Source organism: Palaemon carinicauda, chromosome 42, assembly GCF_036898095.1.
Source record: "Palaemon carinicauda isolate YSFRI2023 chromosome 42, ASM3689809v2, whole genome shotgun sequence".
Lineage (NCBI taxonomy): Eukaryota > Metazoa > Arthropoda > Malacostraca > Decapoda > Palaemonidae > Palaemon > Palaemon carinicauda.
In genome coordinates, this window is record NC_090766.1 from 31,965,548 (window position 1) to 31,980,074 (window position 14,527).

Here is a 14,527-nt window from a genome sequence, read left to right on the forward strand (position 1 = left end):
AATGGCGAGCCATTAGAATTAAACGAGGGTGTATTAACCCCGCGCTAGTTAGCGGGGGGGGGGGGGGGGGGTAGGGGAGTGGTAGCTAGCTACCCCTCCCCCCCTCACACACCGGTGAGCTCACTTTCACTTAGAGGTAGGACTTGTCTTGGGGGACAGGGCTGGCGGGCAAATATGTGTAAATAGCTAAGGTTTGTATGGTTAGGAAAAATACAAATTATCTTCGAATTTGTCATTTGTTCCGTAACTGAAATACAAACCACGCTATTTACAATGGGTGACTTACCCTTTAGGTAGTGTGGAAAGTCCCCAGCCATACTGGCTTTGGCTTTACCCGGGGACTCAGAATCCGAGTGAGTCGCACTCGAGAAAAGGAGTCCCTGCACCTCACAAGTTCCTTGTTCCGCAAGGAACCGTGTAGCCTACATAAGCTTGTGTGTGAAGGAAGAAGTGTCACCCGTCCTAGGCAGTTGACCTGGAGTTCCAGAAGGAACTCTGGGTTAGGACGTTCCCAATACCACCTCGTCAGGGTATGGGGGACGCGACAGTATTGACTCAATACTCAGAACACAAGGAAGCATGGTTTACCTGCAGAGGTTTGAAGTCAGCTATGCAGAGACCAGGATGCTGCTTCCCAGTAGAGGGGATGATGAAGAAAGAAGTAAGGGCCAGGCATACTTCTTTCGTTCATGCAGACTAAAACCAGATAACAATGCCCTCAACCTTCTGCTACCTGTCCAAAAAGGAGCCTGAGGTTAGACCAGCTGTTGTGTAGCCACCACAGAGCGATAGAAAACGTATCGAAACTCCTGTGGGTCATGCCCTGCAGGAAACGGGCTGCGAAGGCCATAAGAGGCTTCCAGACTCCAGCTTGTAGCACCTGCGTCACAGAGTAGTATTACTCGAAGGCGAGGGACGTTTCGATGTATCCGACATCGTGCTGTAAGGCTACGTGACGGGGGAGGGTCTGGAGTCAGGTCGAGATGAATGTCCTTGAGTCCGAGCTGAAGAGGTATACTGGTGACTCTCCCCCGTGTCCTCCTTGTGCTCCCAAACCGGCTGTAACTGAGGACAAACTGCAGCTGTTCCCAAAGCTAACCTCTCGATTCCTTTACTAGCAAGAAGGAGAAGATTTTGGGACATCAGATACAGAATGGTGACTCGAAATCTTGAAGGAATTGGACCGAAGGGCCGGAACCCCAAGATTCTGAGTCTAGCCAACAACTCAGGAGCGAACCTGAATGTTGCCTTCCCCCATTCCTTAGAAAGGGCGGAGTTGTACGAGACCAAGAAGATTGCTTACACACTGGCCGCGGCCAGAGTGAGCAGGACCCCCAAGACGGAATACGATCAGAGGGCTGACGTAAAGGATCTTGAGAAGATTTCTTAAGGGACTAAAAAGTCCGAGCCATGCTCCAAGCTGGAGGTCTCACTCGACTAGGGCAGGGACGTTCGTAGCTTCGCATGAGCGAGGGAAGGTCCAGCGGGAAGGAAAAAGTTATTCCTTTAAGCCTGAAGTTCAGGGAAAGGCTGAGCGACAGGCTTCATTGCCGAGAGCGGAAAGGAGTTTCCTCCCGCCGAAAGGCAATAAGATCGTTATTGCTGGAGAAGAGGCCTCAAGGGAAGAGGTATATCTCCCACGACACCAACCACCGAAGACTCTTCACTTCGCCTGGAAGACCTCTGCGGATGACTATCGCAGATGACGCGACCTCCGTCCCGCGACTGTAGTAGGTTGTCTCTTCTTGAGGAGGCGTAGTGCCTCCAGGCATGAAGCCGAAGCGACGCCCCGGCTCGTGAAAGATGTTGCAGTGTGGTTGTTTGAGTAGCCTGTGCCGTGGGAGAAGCTCCCCCGGGAGTTCCGTCAGGGGAAGCAGAGGGTCCGGAAACCATTCTGCGCATAGTCCCAGTGGAGCTCTCAGGGCCATTGAAAGGTTGACAGACAACCTGGTCTTGTTGAGACCCATTCTCAACACACAACAAAGGACAAAGGAGGGAAGACGCAGGCGTCGATGTTGTCCCACCATCACCGGAATGCATCTTGCCAGAGTCTCGGGGTCTGAGACTGGGGGGAAAAACAGCGGAAGCTTGAGGTTCCAAGCTGTCACGATCAGGTCCCCCAGACCAGGACTTGCTGGTTACTCAAGGCCAAAGACCCCCAGGTACACTCTCTCTACCAGGCTCTGCTCGAATAGTCGGAGAGAACATTCCTCTGCTCGGAATGAGAGAGCCGATGGTGGTATTGAGAGTATCTCAAATCATCTCAGTATCTCTACTGCAAGATGCGAAGGTGTGAAAATGCATCCCCTGCTGGTTAGAACCCGCCAGAACCATGAAGTCGACGCTCACGGAGCGACTCGGCAGGAGCTGTAGTATCTGTAGAGGGGCCAGACTACGGCCCCTAAGCCTGCCTGAATGATGGAGAGGTATCCTTCAGGTCCTGACCATAGGCCTGGACCGGAACATGGACGCCCCCTTTTCTTTGACGAGCATCAAAAATGTGGGGAAAGGACGAGAATATCCACTCCCATCAAGAGGTTCCATAGGTCAACACCCAATGCAGGTCTAATCGTTCCGTTGGTCCCATAGGGGCCAGAAAGTCCGGTTAATCGTTGCTTTGAAACCACCGGAACTTGGGCCGCCCCACAGGGAACTTATCCTGAGGCGACCGTTCAGAACTTTAGACGGGTCAATGAGGAAAAGAGAACTAGGAAACGTTCTAAGGTAGGGCCGAAAGCTCTGCTTGACTGAGAACAGGTACTGCGACTCTCCTCAGCCTTGCCACAGTCAACTGAAGGGAAGGCTCGGAGGAGGTGGCAACAGAATCTGGCGTCCCCTGGCGGTTACCCATCCAAGTACCGACCAGAACCGACGTTGCTTAACCTCGCTGGACAGACGAGAAGCGGGGTTTCCAACGTGGTAAGGCCGTTGACTTAATATCATGGCTAGATACTCCAGATGTTGAGGCAGAAGAAGAGAAGGCTCCTAGCAAAATACCATGAACCCCCACTCATGGTAAGCATACGGAAGCTTGTCCCGGCGCTGAAGAAGGTCGAACCCGAGCCTACCGGAGTTGACCAGACCTCCAAAAGGCGAATGAGGCTAAAGCCTGCACCTGAGCGGCCATGAGGAAAGCATGGAGAGTTCTCTGAGGAAAAAAACCTACGATGCCACGGCGGGATCGCCACACTGCATCATAAACAGGAATACCTGTAGTCTAGGCTGAATTCCACGAGCTCCCTGGAAGATGGATGGAATGGAAGCTGAAAGTACCCGTCCTTTTGATCCAGGGCCTAAGGAGTCCTGTCGCCTCGTTACCAGTCTGATCGATTCTGCTGTTCCACGCTGGACGAAGTTTGTTCGACAAACTTGATCAGGGCTGAGAGGTCGACTACGGAACTCCCGTCTCAGATACTTCCTACAAGAAAGGATCGACTGAAGAAGCCGGGGGAGAAGCCGTCGACGGTCCTATTGAGGAACTTCTCCTAAGGCATGGGTCATTCTGCCCAAACGGGCAAACTCTTGCCGACCCTATGGCATAGAGGTTCAGAGACACTGAATTTGCTGACAGAGACGGCAGGCGCGTTATCCTTGGCTGATCACAGAGATCGTGCAGGAATGGGCATTGGGAAGCTGTCATCCGGATGAGTAACCTTAGGCATCCTCCCAACGTGAAACCTGCAAGGGGGGGGGGGTTGCCAATCATAGAGTTCGTGATCTCTGCCGCTCCTTCTAGGACTATGCCCCCCCGGGAGAGCCTCCCATGCCATCTGTTCCTGACAGGAGGAAACTGCAATTGGACACCTTGTCTCAGTTGTCGTAGCCGGTCCAATAACTTAGGCCGACGTGGCTGAAAGAAAGAGGCGCTGGAGCCCTGCTGGGTCTGGAAGAAAGCCACTTGGGGGAGTGAAAACGAAAGTCGACTTCCTCCGCACAGCCGCTGTCTATGTCTCTGTCCTTGGGCACAAACAAACTCTTCTCAAGGATGGAAGGGTGTCTGAGGTTGTCGACATCCACGGATGAGACACCCGAAAGGAAGCCCTCGGTCAGCGCGTCCAGATGGTCCAACATCGAGCTTGCCCGCAAGTTCGATACTTGACGACGAAACGCCAAGGGTGCTAGAGCCCGAGAGGAGGAAAGTACCCATGACCTTCCTGTAGCTTCCTTGAACAAAATCTCGGGTCGCAACCGAGGAGGGAAAGGACCTGGTAAGCCCCTTTCACGAGATGGAGAAGAGGAAGGGGTAGACCAGTCACCCCTTGGCCAATGGAGAAATCTCGAACGGAAAGCCACCCCCCAAAAAAACCCTTCCAGGGAATGACGGGGAAGGGCTAACCCAGGTCTGGAAAGAAGAATGTTGCTGAGACCTCCCTGAAGATTCTTCCTATTCTTGCATGTGCCATGCCCTGCGTTTACGGGGTGAAGCCGTGTTCTGGAAATACGCACCAGAAGACTCACCAAGCTGGCCATGCTGCGAAACGCCAATGGGAATCGCGGGTCGCAATCGCCCTGGCGCTCGCGAGATGGTAAATCAATGATTTGCGCGTGGGAGAACGTGGAAGCGCCCATGCACGGGCACGCACGAACGCAAACGAAGGTGAGCGAAGGAGCGCAGAAGGAGGGCGAGCGTGGTAGGAAGGGCAAGAGCTGGCGAAAACCCATAGGCGAGCTATGGATACTGCAAGAATTAAGCCGACGTTCGCGCGAAAAACACCGTAGGTTCGCGCGATGGAACACCGTCAGTACGCGCGACAGAACACGTCGGTTCGCGCGACGGAACACCGTAGATTCGCGCGACGGAACACCGTAGGTTCACGCGACGGAACACCGTCGGTTCACGCGACGGAACACCGTCGGTCCGCGCGACGGAATACTGTTGGTCCGCGCGACGGAACACCGCCGGTCCGCGCGACGGAACACCGTCAGTCCGTGCGACGGAACACCGTCCGTCCGCGCGATGGAATACCGTTGGTTCGCGCGCGGGCGAACATTGGAGAGCATGTGCGCGGTCGCGCATGAGCGTAGGCGTGCAGGCACGTGGGCGTGCGGTCGCACGGGAACGTGGCCGAGCAGGCACGTGGGCGCGCGGGTGAGCGCAGGCGGTCGGGAGACCGATGACGCGTAGGCGGGCGATGGCGCGTTGACAAGCAATGGCGCATTCTGGCAAGCGATAGCCCGAAGGAGAGTGAAGGCGCGTTGGCAAGCGATGGCGCGTCGGCAAGCGACGGCGCGTCGGCAAGCGACGGCGCGTCGGCAAGCGACGGCGCGTTGGCGAGCGGTGGTGCGTTAACAAAACGCTAGCGCCCAGGTGAAGAATCGCGCGGGCGCGTAGGCGATTGCCAACGCGAGAGAGACTGGTGATGGTTAGCACGCATCGCGCTAACAGAAGGCGCGCAGGTGCATCAGGAAGGTAAGCGCTGCAGTAAGCTGTTAATCAGGCGATCCTAGACGGTCAGAAAACCGTTGGCGCCCATTGGTGCGTGGCAAAGAAGGGCGCGCAGATGTGCGCTGGCGATTGAAGAAAGCTGGCGCACAGAAGGACAAAAGTAAAGGTGAGCGCTGGCGAGCTACTGATGGTGTTCAGGCGAACTGACACGCGTGGCAGATCGATGGCGATCACTGACGCATAGGAGATCGCTGACGAGCAGGTGAATGTTGACGCGTCTAAGGTCGCTGGCGAGCTGGTGATCACTGGCAAGCAGAAGGCAACGCGTGGAAGCCTGTGCGAAGAAGAAGAGTCCTTGACCCAGACCTGAACCGAAGTTCTAGATCGCGAGGGGGAACGTGGGCGCAGAGGGCGCGTAACAGGAACCAACAGGAACAGCAGAGATGATCATCATGAGAGCGCTGACGAACAGGAGAGCGCTGACGAACAGGAGAGCGCTGACGAACAGGAGAGCGCTGGCGAACAGGAGAGCGTTAGCGATCAGGAAAGCGCTGATGAGCAGGAGAGCGCCTGTGCGCTAACACTGAGCAGGAGCAGGAGAGAACACAGCAGAAGGGCGCGCAGGGGAACCCTGACACGCAAGGGAAGAACTCCCGTGGGAGGCAACCCTTTGCCCCGAAGGGATCGTTGTCCGTCGGGAGACTGATGTCCGTCTGAAAACCGTTGTCTGTCAGCCGGGAGACTGATGTCCGTCGGGAAGACCGTTGCCCGTCGGAAGATGAGGTCAGACTGCTGTCCATCTGCACCAGGGGCGGAAGATCAAGAAGAAGTTGTAGGCTGTATACGGAGATTCAAAAAGGCGCCTCTTAGCACCCTTATAGGGAGATGGGAGGCCCTTACGACGAGGCGGACGGTGAGCCTTACGGCGAAGGAGGCCAACAGCAACAACAGCAGAAGAATCCTCTGAAGAGGAATCTCTATGAGTGTACTCTCTCGTGAACGAAAGAGAAACACTTCGTAGAAGAGACTGGTCAGCCAGTGACCTAAAAGGAGCAATCCTCCGAAGAGAGGCTCCTGCAGTTGCCCAGCCCCTTGAGCGAAACTGCAGGTGCGACCGCTCAGCACCAAGAGCATAGTCGCACGAAAAAAAAAAAGGCAAGAGAAGAACCCCCCAAAAGGGGAAAAACTCAAGCCTGGACAGGAAAAACTTCCCTCGGAAAGAAAGTTACCCACCCAAGGAGGCAAGCCTCCTGAGAGTTCTAAAATGAACTGGAGGGCTGTCAATCGTCACGGGAATACTTCCAGTAGGAGACACGCCCCTGACGAAAATCCAAAGGGGAGGCAGTAACAGCCGAATCCCCAGGCCTCCAAAAGACAGCTCACACCGTTGCCATATTACAGAAACGAACTAGATCAGTAACTGTAAAAAAATAAAACAAAAATCATTAGTACACATTCATTCCCCCGGGAAGGCTCCGAAGAGGAATCCTGAGGGAAAGGAAAACAAGAATTACACAACAGGCACGTGCCCTCACAACCACTTACACTCACGGAAGGAGAGCTGTAACCAAAACAGAATTATAACAATTATAATTATGTAACTATGTAATTATGTAATTTAAAAATGAATGAACACTAAAAAAAAAGAATGAAAACCCCGAAAGGAATCGTTCTACAAAGCTGAAAAATTAACAAATTCAATTAGATTCATAAACTAATTGAGACAAAACGTACGGCGTAGCAACCCCCCACACGGGAAGGAAGCTACAAAAGGCGTAGTAACGTAGTAAAAGGGTGAACGACCTCAAGAGAGAGAAAGACCGAAGTCAAACTCAATCGCAACCCATAAAATTACACCGTGGTGGCCTAAACTGCCGAGGGCTCCACGGAGATATCGTACACAACACACACAAGCACAAATCTCTGAAAAGTTAACTTACTGATTTCTATACTCAAATATATATACAAACATGAAAAAATGTTTACATATATATTGAGTAAAAGAAAAGTAAGTGATTAAGTAAAGACAAAACAAACAATGGCTGCCAAGCGAGGACAAAGACAGAGACGTCTGTCCCAGTCCGAGCCAAAAGTGAAAGTCAGCTTCACCGGTGTGTGAGGGGGGGGGGGGGGGGGGGGTAGCTAGCTACCACTCCCCTACCGCCCCGCTAACTAGCGCGGGGGTAATACACCCTCGTTAAATTCTAATGGCTCGCCATTTCAGCTACGCTAAAAGGTAAGCCCAATGTAAATAGCGTGGTTTGTATTTCGGTTACGGAACAAACCCCTAGAGCGTGGGCGCACAGGAGGGCGCACAGCAGGAGCTGGAACAGGTGCGCGCGATGGAGACTGCGCGCGATGGCTGACGAGCAGGCGAGATCCGAAAGCGCGTAGGAGATCGCTGACGAGAAGAAGAAGAAAGATTCTTCCCTCCTGTGCCCAGATCCGGAGATCGTGGGTGCGCAGGCGAACGTTGGCGCGTAAGTGAAAAGCGCTGGCGAGCAGGATATCGTGGATGTGTATGGCGCGCATCAGGATAAGGGCGCGCAGTTGTGCGCTGGCGAGGAGAAGGCGCGCAGTTGTGCGCTGGCGAGGAGAAGATCGCTGGCGCGCAGTTGTGCGCTGGCGAGGAGAAGATCGCTGGCGCGCAGGTGAGCGCTGGCGAGCAGGTGAGCGCTGGCGCGTAGTCTCAGCAACAGGAGATCGCTGGCGCGTTGTCCCTGGAACAGGAGGTCTCTGAAGTGATGTCTCAGGAACAGCAGGCGAGCGCTTGCGCGCAATTGCGCACAGGCGCACAGGGGATACCTGGCGCTTAAGGGACTTACTCACAATGTGAAAAAGCCCCGTTTGCCCCGAAGGGACCGATGCCCGTTGGATAACGGGGTGCGTGGGCGCCCACAGCGCGTCAGCGGTCAGGAACAGAGACGGGAGGTCAGCAGGTCTGGCAGGCGAAGAAGATCGTGAACGATCTGCAGAGAGGTCCAGGGATGCCGCTGCAACGGTCGGTGCACGGCGAGGAGGATCCACTACAGGGGACTGCGAAGGCGAAGAACAGAAGAGGCGCCTCCTAACTCCCTTGTGGGGAGAAGGAAGGCCTCTACAGCGAAGAGGAGGGCGAACTTTCCGTCTGATACATCCTCTGGGGGCAGCAGGCACACCATCGTCAGTCCTCTGAAGAGGAGTCTCTGTTAGTGAACTCCCCCGAGGGGGAGAATCACCTGCAGGAGAGACCGTTGGACTTAGCTCCTCCCTCGAAGGATGTTCGGAGGGGGGAACTAAGCCTTCAGCTACATCAGGAAGCATAGTAGGGGTTTGACCTAACTCGTCGGAAGCCCCTGCCACAACAACGTCAACAATAGACGGAGGATCAACTTCTGCTACCGTCGGAGACAGTTTGACAGCAGCCCCCAACCTGATTATGTCAAACAGGGCTTCCTTGGAGGGAGAACCCTGAAGCCCCAAGGAAGCCCAAAGCTGTAACAAATCATTGTTAGACACATTGTTATCAGAAATATCCTCCCCCGAGGGAGGAGGAGGAGCTATGGGAGGCAACTCCCTCTCCCGAACCCCGAGGTTGGCCAACGCTACCACTCGACGGCCTCTCGGAAGAGACCGATCGAGTGGGAGCTTCGGAGGAGGTTTGGGCTACGGAAGAAGAGACCTTGGGATTTTCTCTCTTCAAGGAAACCCCTGAAGGAAAAATTATATTTTCATAATAAAATAAATTTTTGAATATACTTACCCGCTGGTTATATAAAAGAGCTGAAGTGCCCTGACGCCATGGCAGAAAATTCAAATCTCGCGCTATCGAAGATACGGCAGGTGTACCAACCGCACCTTAGCGGTAGAACAGGTGGAACCACACACCATCTCCAGTTCTTCCATGCCTCATAGCCATACCATAGGTAGTCTCTAGAGGGGAGTAGGGTGGGTGTTAAATTTATATAACCCGCGGGTAAGTATATTCAAAAATTTATTTTATTATGAAAATGACAAATTCGAAGATAATTTGTATTTTTCCTAACCATACAAACCTTAGCTATTTACATTGGGTTTACCTTTTAGCGCAGCTGAAATGGTGAGCCATTAGAATTTAACGAGGGTATATTAACCCCGCGCTAGTTAGCGGGGGGGGGGAGGGGGGGGGGGGGAGGGGGGGGAGTGGTAGCTAGCTACCCCTCCCCCCCCCTCACGCACGGGTGAATGCTCACTTTCACTTAGAGGTAGGACTTGTCTTGGGGGACAGGGCTGGCGGGCAAATTTGTGTAAATAGCTAAGGTTTGTATGGTTAGGAAAAATACAAATTATCTTCGAATTTATCATTTGTTCCGTAACCGAAATACAAACCACGCTATTTACATTGGGTGACTTACCCCTAAGGTAGGGTGGAAAGTCCCCAGCCATACTGGCTTTGGCTTTACCCGGGGACTCAGAATCCGAGTGAGTCGCACTCGAGAAAAGGAGTCCCTGCACCTCACAAGTTCCTTGTTCCGCAAGGAACCGTGTGGCCAACATAAGCTTGTGTGTGAAGGAAGAAGTGTCACCCATCCTAGGCAGTTGACCTGGAGTTCCAGAAGGAACTCTGGGTTAGGACGTTCCCAATACCACCTCGTCAGGGTATAGGGGACGCGACAGTATTGACTCAATACTCAGAACACAAGGAAGCATGGTTTACCTGCAGAGGTTCGAGGTCAGCTATGCAGAGACCAGGATGCTGTTTCCCCGTAGAGGGGATGATGAAGAAAGAAATAAGGGCCAGACATACTTCTTTCGTTCATGCAGACAAAACCTGATAACAATGCCCTCAACCTTCTGCTACCTGTCCAAAAAGGAGCCTGAGGTTAGACCAGCTGTTGTGTAGCCACCACAGAGCGATAGAAAACGTATCGAAACTCCTGTGGGTCACGCCCTGCAGGAAGCGGGCTGCGAAGGTCATTAGAGGCTTCCAGACTCCAGCTTGTAGCACCTGCGTCACAGAGTAGTGTTACTCGAAGGCGAGGGGCGTTGCGATGTATCCAACATCGTGCTGTAGGGCGACGTGACAGGGGAGGGTCTGGAGACAGGACGAGAAGAATGTCCTTGAGTCCGAGCTGAAGAGGTATACTGGTGACTCTCCCCCGTGTCCTCCTTGTGCTCCCAAATCGGCTGCAACTGAGGACAAACTGCAGCTGTTCCCAAAGCTAACCTCTCGATTCCTTTACTGGCAAAAAAGAGAAGGTTTTGGGATATCAGATACAGAATGGAGACTCGAAATCTTGAAGGAATTGGACCGAAGAGCCGGGACCCCAAGATTCTGAGTCTAGCCAACAACTCAGGAGCGAACCTGAATGTTGCCTCCCCCTCTTCCTTAGAAAGGGCGGAGTCGTATGAGACCATGATGATTGCTTACACACTGGCCGCGGCCAGAGTGAGCAGAAGACCCAAGACGGAATACAATCCGAGGCCTGTCGTAAAGAGTCTTGAGAAGATCTCTTAAGGGACTAAAAAGTCCGAGCCATGCTCCAAGTTGGAGGTCTCACTCCGACTAGGGAAGGGACAATCGTAGCTTCGCATGAGCGAGGAAAGATCCAGCGGGCAGGAAAAAGTTATTCCTTTAAGCCTGAAGGTTAGGGAAAGGTTGAGCGACAGGCTTCATTGCCGAGAGCGGAAAGGAGTTTCCTCCCGCCGGAAGGCAATAAGACCGTTATTGCTGGAGAAGAGACCTCAAGGGAAGAGGTATATCTCCCACGGTACCAACCACCGAAGACTCTTCACTTCGCCTGGAAGACCCCTGCGGATGACTATCGCGGATGACGCGACCTCCATCCCGCGACAGTAGCGGGTTGTCTCTTCTTGAGGAGGAGGCGTAGTGTCTCCAGGCATGAAGCCGAAGCGACGCCCCGGCTCGTGAAAGACGTTACAGTGTGGTTGTTTGAGTAGTCTGTGCCGTGGGAGAAGCTCTCCCGGGAGTTCCGTCAGGGGAAGCAGAGGGTCCAGAAACCGTTCTGCGCATAGTCCCAGTGGAGCTCTCCCATTGAAAGGTTGACAGACAACCTGGTCTTGTTGAGACCCATTCTCCACAGACAAAAAGGAGGGAAGACGCAGGCGTAGAAGTTGTCCCACCATCACCGGAATGCATCTTGCCAGAGTCTCGGGGTCTGAGACTGGGGGGGAAGAACAGCGGAAGCTTGAGGTTCCAAGCTGTCGCGATCAGGTCCCCCAGACCAGGACTTGCTGGTTACCCAAGGCCAAAGACCCCCAGGTACACTCTCTCTACGAGGCTCTGCTGGGATAGTCGGAGAGAACATTCCTCTGCCTGGAATGAGAGAGCCGATGGTGGTATTGAGAGTATCTCAATCATCTCGGTATCTCTACTGCAGGATGTGGAGGTGTGAAAATGCGTCCCCTGCTGATTGGAACACGGCAGAATCATGAAGTCGACGCGCACGGAGCGACTCAGCAGGAGCTGTAGGGTCTGTAGAGGGGCCAGACTACAGCCCCCAAGCCTGCCTGAATAATGGAGAGGTATCCTTCAGATCCTGGCCATAGGCCTGGACCGGAACATAACCCCCCCCCGCCCTTTTTTTCTTTGACGAGTCCGAGAACAGCATGAAGAATGTGGGGAAAGGACGAGAATATCCACTCCCATCAAGAGGTTCCATAGGTCAACACCCATTGCAGGTCTAATAGTTCCGCTGGTCCCATAGGGGCCAGGAAGTCCGGTTAATCGTTGCCTGAAACCACCGGAACTTGGACCGGCCCACAGGGAACTTATCCTGAGGCGACCATTCGGAACTATAGACGGGTCAATGAGGAAAGGAGAACTAGGAAACGTTCCAAGGTAGGGCTGAAAGCTCTGCTTGACCGAGAACAGGTACTGCGACTCTCCTCAGCCTTGCCACAGTCAACTGAAGGGAAGGCTCGGAGGAGGTGGCAACAGAATCTGGCGTCCCCAGGCGGTCACCCATCCAAGTACCGACCAGAACCGATGTTGCTTAACCTCGCTGGACGGACGAGAAGCGGGGTTTCCAACGTGGTAAGGCCGTTGACTCAATATCATGGCTAGATACTCCAGATGTTGAGGCAGAAGAGAGAAGGCTCCTAGCAAAATACCATGAACCCACACTCATGGTAAGCATCCGGAAGCTTGTCCCAGCGCTGAAGAAGGTCGAACTCGAGTCTACCAGAGTTGACCAGACCTCCAAAAAGCGAATGAGGCGAAAGCCTGCACCTGAGCGGCCATGAGGAGAGCAGGGAGAGTTCTCTGGGGAAAAAAACCTGCGATGCCACGGCGGGATCGCCACACTGCATCATAAGCGGGAATACCTGCAGTCTAGGCTGAATTCCACGAGCTCCCTGGAAGATGGATGGAATGGGAACTGAAAGTACCCGTCCTTCCGATCCAGGGTTTAAGGAGTCCTGTCGCCTCGTTACCAGTCTGATCGATTCTGCTGTTCTACGCTGGACGAAGTTTGTTCGCCAAACTTGATCAGGGCTGAGAGGTCGACTACGGAACTCCCGACTCAGATACTTCCTTACAAGAAAGGATCGACTGAAGAAGCCGGGGGTGAAGCCGTCGATGATCCCATGGAGGACCTTCTCCTAAGGAATGGATGATTCTGCCCAAACGGGCAACTCTTGCCGACCCTATGTTATAGAGGTTCAGAGACACTGAATTCGCTGACAGAGACGGCAGGCGCGATATCCCTGACTGATCACAGAGATCGTGCGGGAATGGGCATCGGGAAGCTGTCATCCGGATGAGAAACCTTAAGCATCCTCCCAGCGAGAAACCTGCAAGGGGGGGGGGGGGCAATTCCAGAGTTCGTGAACTCTGCCGCTCCCTTTAGGACTATGCCCTCCCCGGGGGAGCCTCCCTTGCCATCTGTTCCTGACAGGAGGAAACTGCAATTGGACGCCTTGTCTCAGTTGTCGTAGCCGATAACTTAGGCCGACGTGGTTGAAAGAAAAAGGCGCTGGAGCCCTGCAGAGTCTGGAAGAAAGCGCCTTGGAGAAGTGAAAACGGAAGTCGATTTCCTCCGCACAGCCGCTGTCTAAGTCTCTGTCCTTGGGCACAAACAAACTCTTCTCCAGGATGGAAGGGTGTCTGAGGTTGTCGACATCCACGGATGAGACACCCGAAAGGAAGCCCTCGGTCAGCGCGTCCAGATAGTCCAACAACGAGCTTGCCTGCAAGTTAGATACTTAACGACGAAACGCCAAGGTGCCTGACCCCGAGAGGAGGAAAGTAGCCATGATCTTCCTGTAGCTTCCTTGAACCAAACCTCGGGCCGTAACCGAGGAGGGAAGGGACCTGGTAAGCCCCCTACACGAGGTGGAGAAGAGGAAGGGGTAAGCAGTCACCCCTTAGCCAATGGAGAAATCTCGAACGGAAAGCCCCCCTCCAAAAATCCTTCCAGGGAATGACGGGGAAGGGCCAACCCAGGTTCTGGAAAGAGGAGTGTTGCTCGGACCTCCCTGAATATTCTTCCTATTCTTGCAAGTGCCATGCTCTGCGTTTACGGGGTGAGGTCGTGTTCTGGAAATACGCTCCAGAACAACTCGCCAGGGCTGGCCACGCTGCGAAAACCCCAATGGGAATCGTGGTCGCAATCGCCCTGGAGCTCGCGCGTTGGCAAATCAATGATTTGCCCGTGGGCGAACGTGGAAGCGCCCATGCGCGATCACGCAGGAACGCAAACGAAGGTGAGCGAAGGAGCGCAGAAGGAGGGCGAGCGTGATAGGAAGGCGAGAGCTGGTGGACGGTGAGCGATAACCCATAGACGAGCAATGGATACTGCAAGAATTAAGCCGACGTTCGTGCGAAAAAACACTGTAGGTTCGTGCGATGGAACACCGCCGGTTCGCGCGGCGGAACACCGACGGAATACCGCCGGTTCGCGCGGCGGAACGCCGCCGGTTCGCGCGGCGGAACGCCGCCGGTCGCGCGGCGCGCCGCCGGTCGCCGGTCGCCGGTTCGCGCGGCGGAACACCGCCGGTTCGCGCGGCGGAACTCCGCCGGTTCGCGCGGCGGAACGCCGCCGGTTCGCGCGGCGGAACGCCGCCGTTCGCGCGGCGGAACGCCGAACGCCGTCCGTTCGCGCGACGGAAACCGTCCGTTCGCGGGACGGAAACCACGGAAACCATCCGTTCGCGCGACGG

At 54.3% G+C, this 14,527-nt stretch overlaps 1 protein-coding gene and 1 pseudogene across 4 annotated transcripts in view; both read right to left on the bottom strand.

Annotated features, from left to right (window-relative positions):
- Positions 1-14,527, bottom strand: part of LOC137632989 (PDZ domain-containing protein 8-like) — a 454,088-nt gene that overhangs the window by 406,276 nt on the left and 33,285 nt on the right. The window lies entirely within an intron of this gene.
- Positions 12,297-12,415, bottom strand: LOC137633373 (5S ribosomal RNA; annotated as a pseudogene).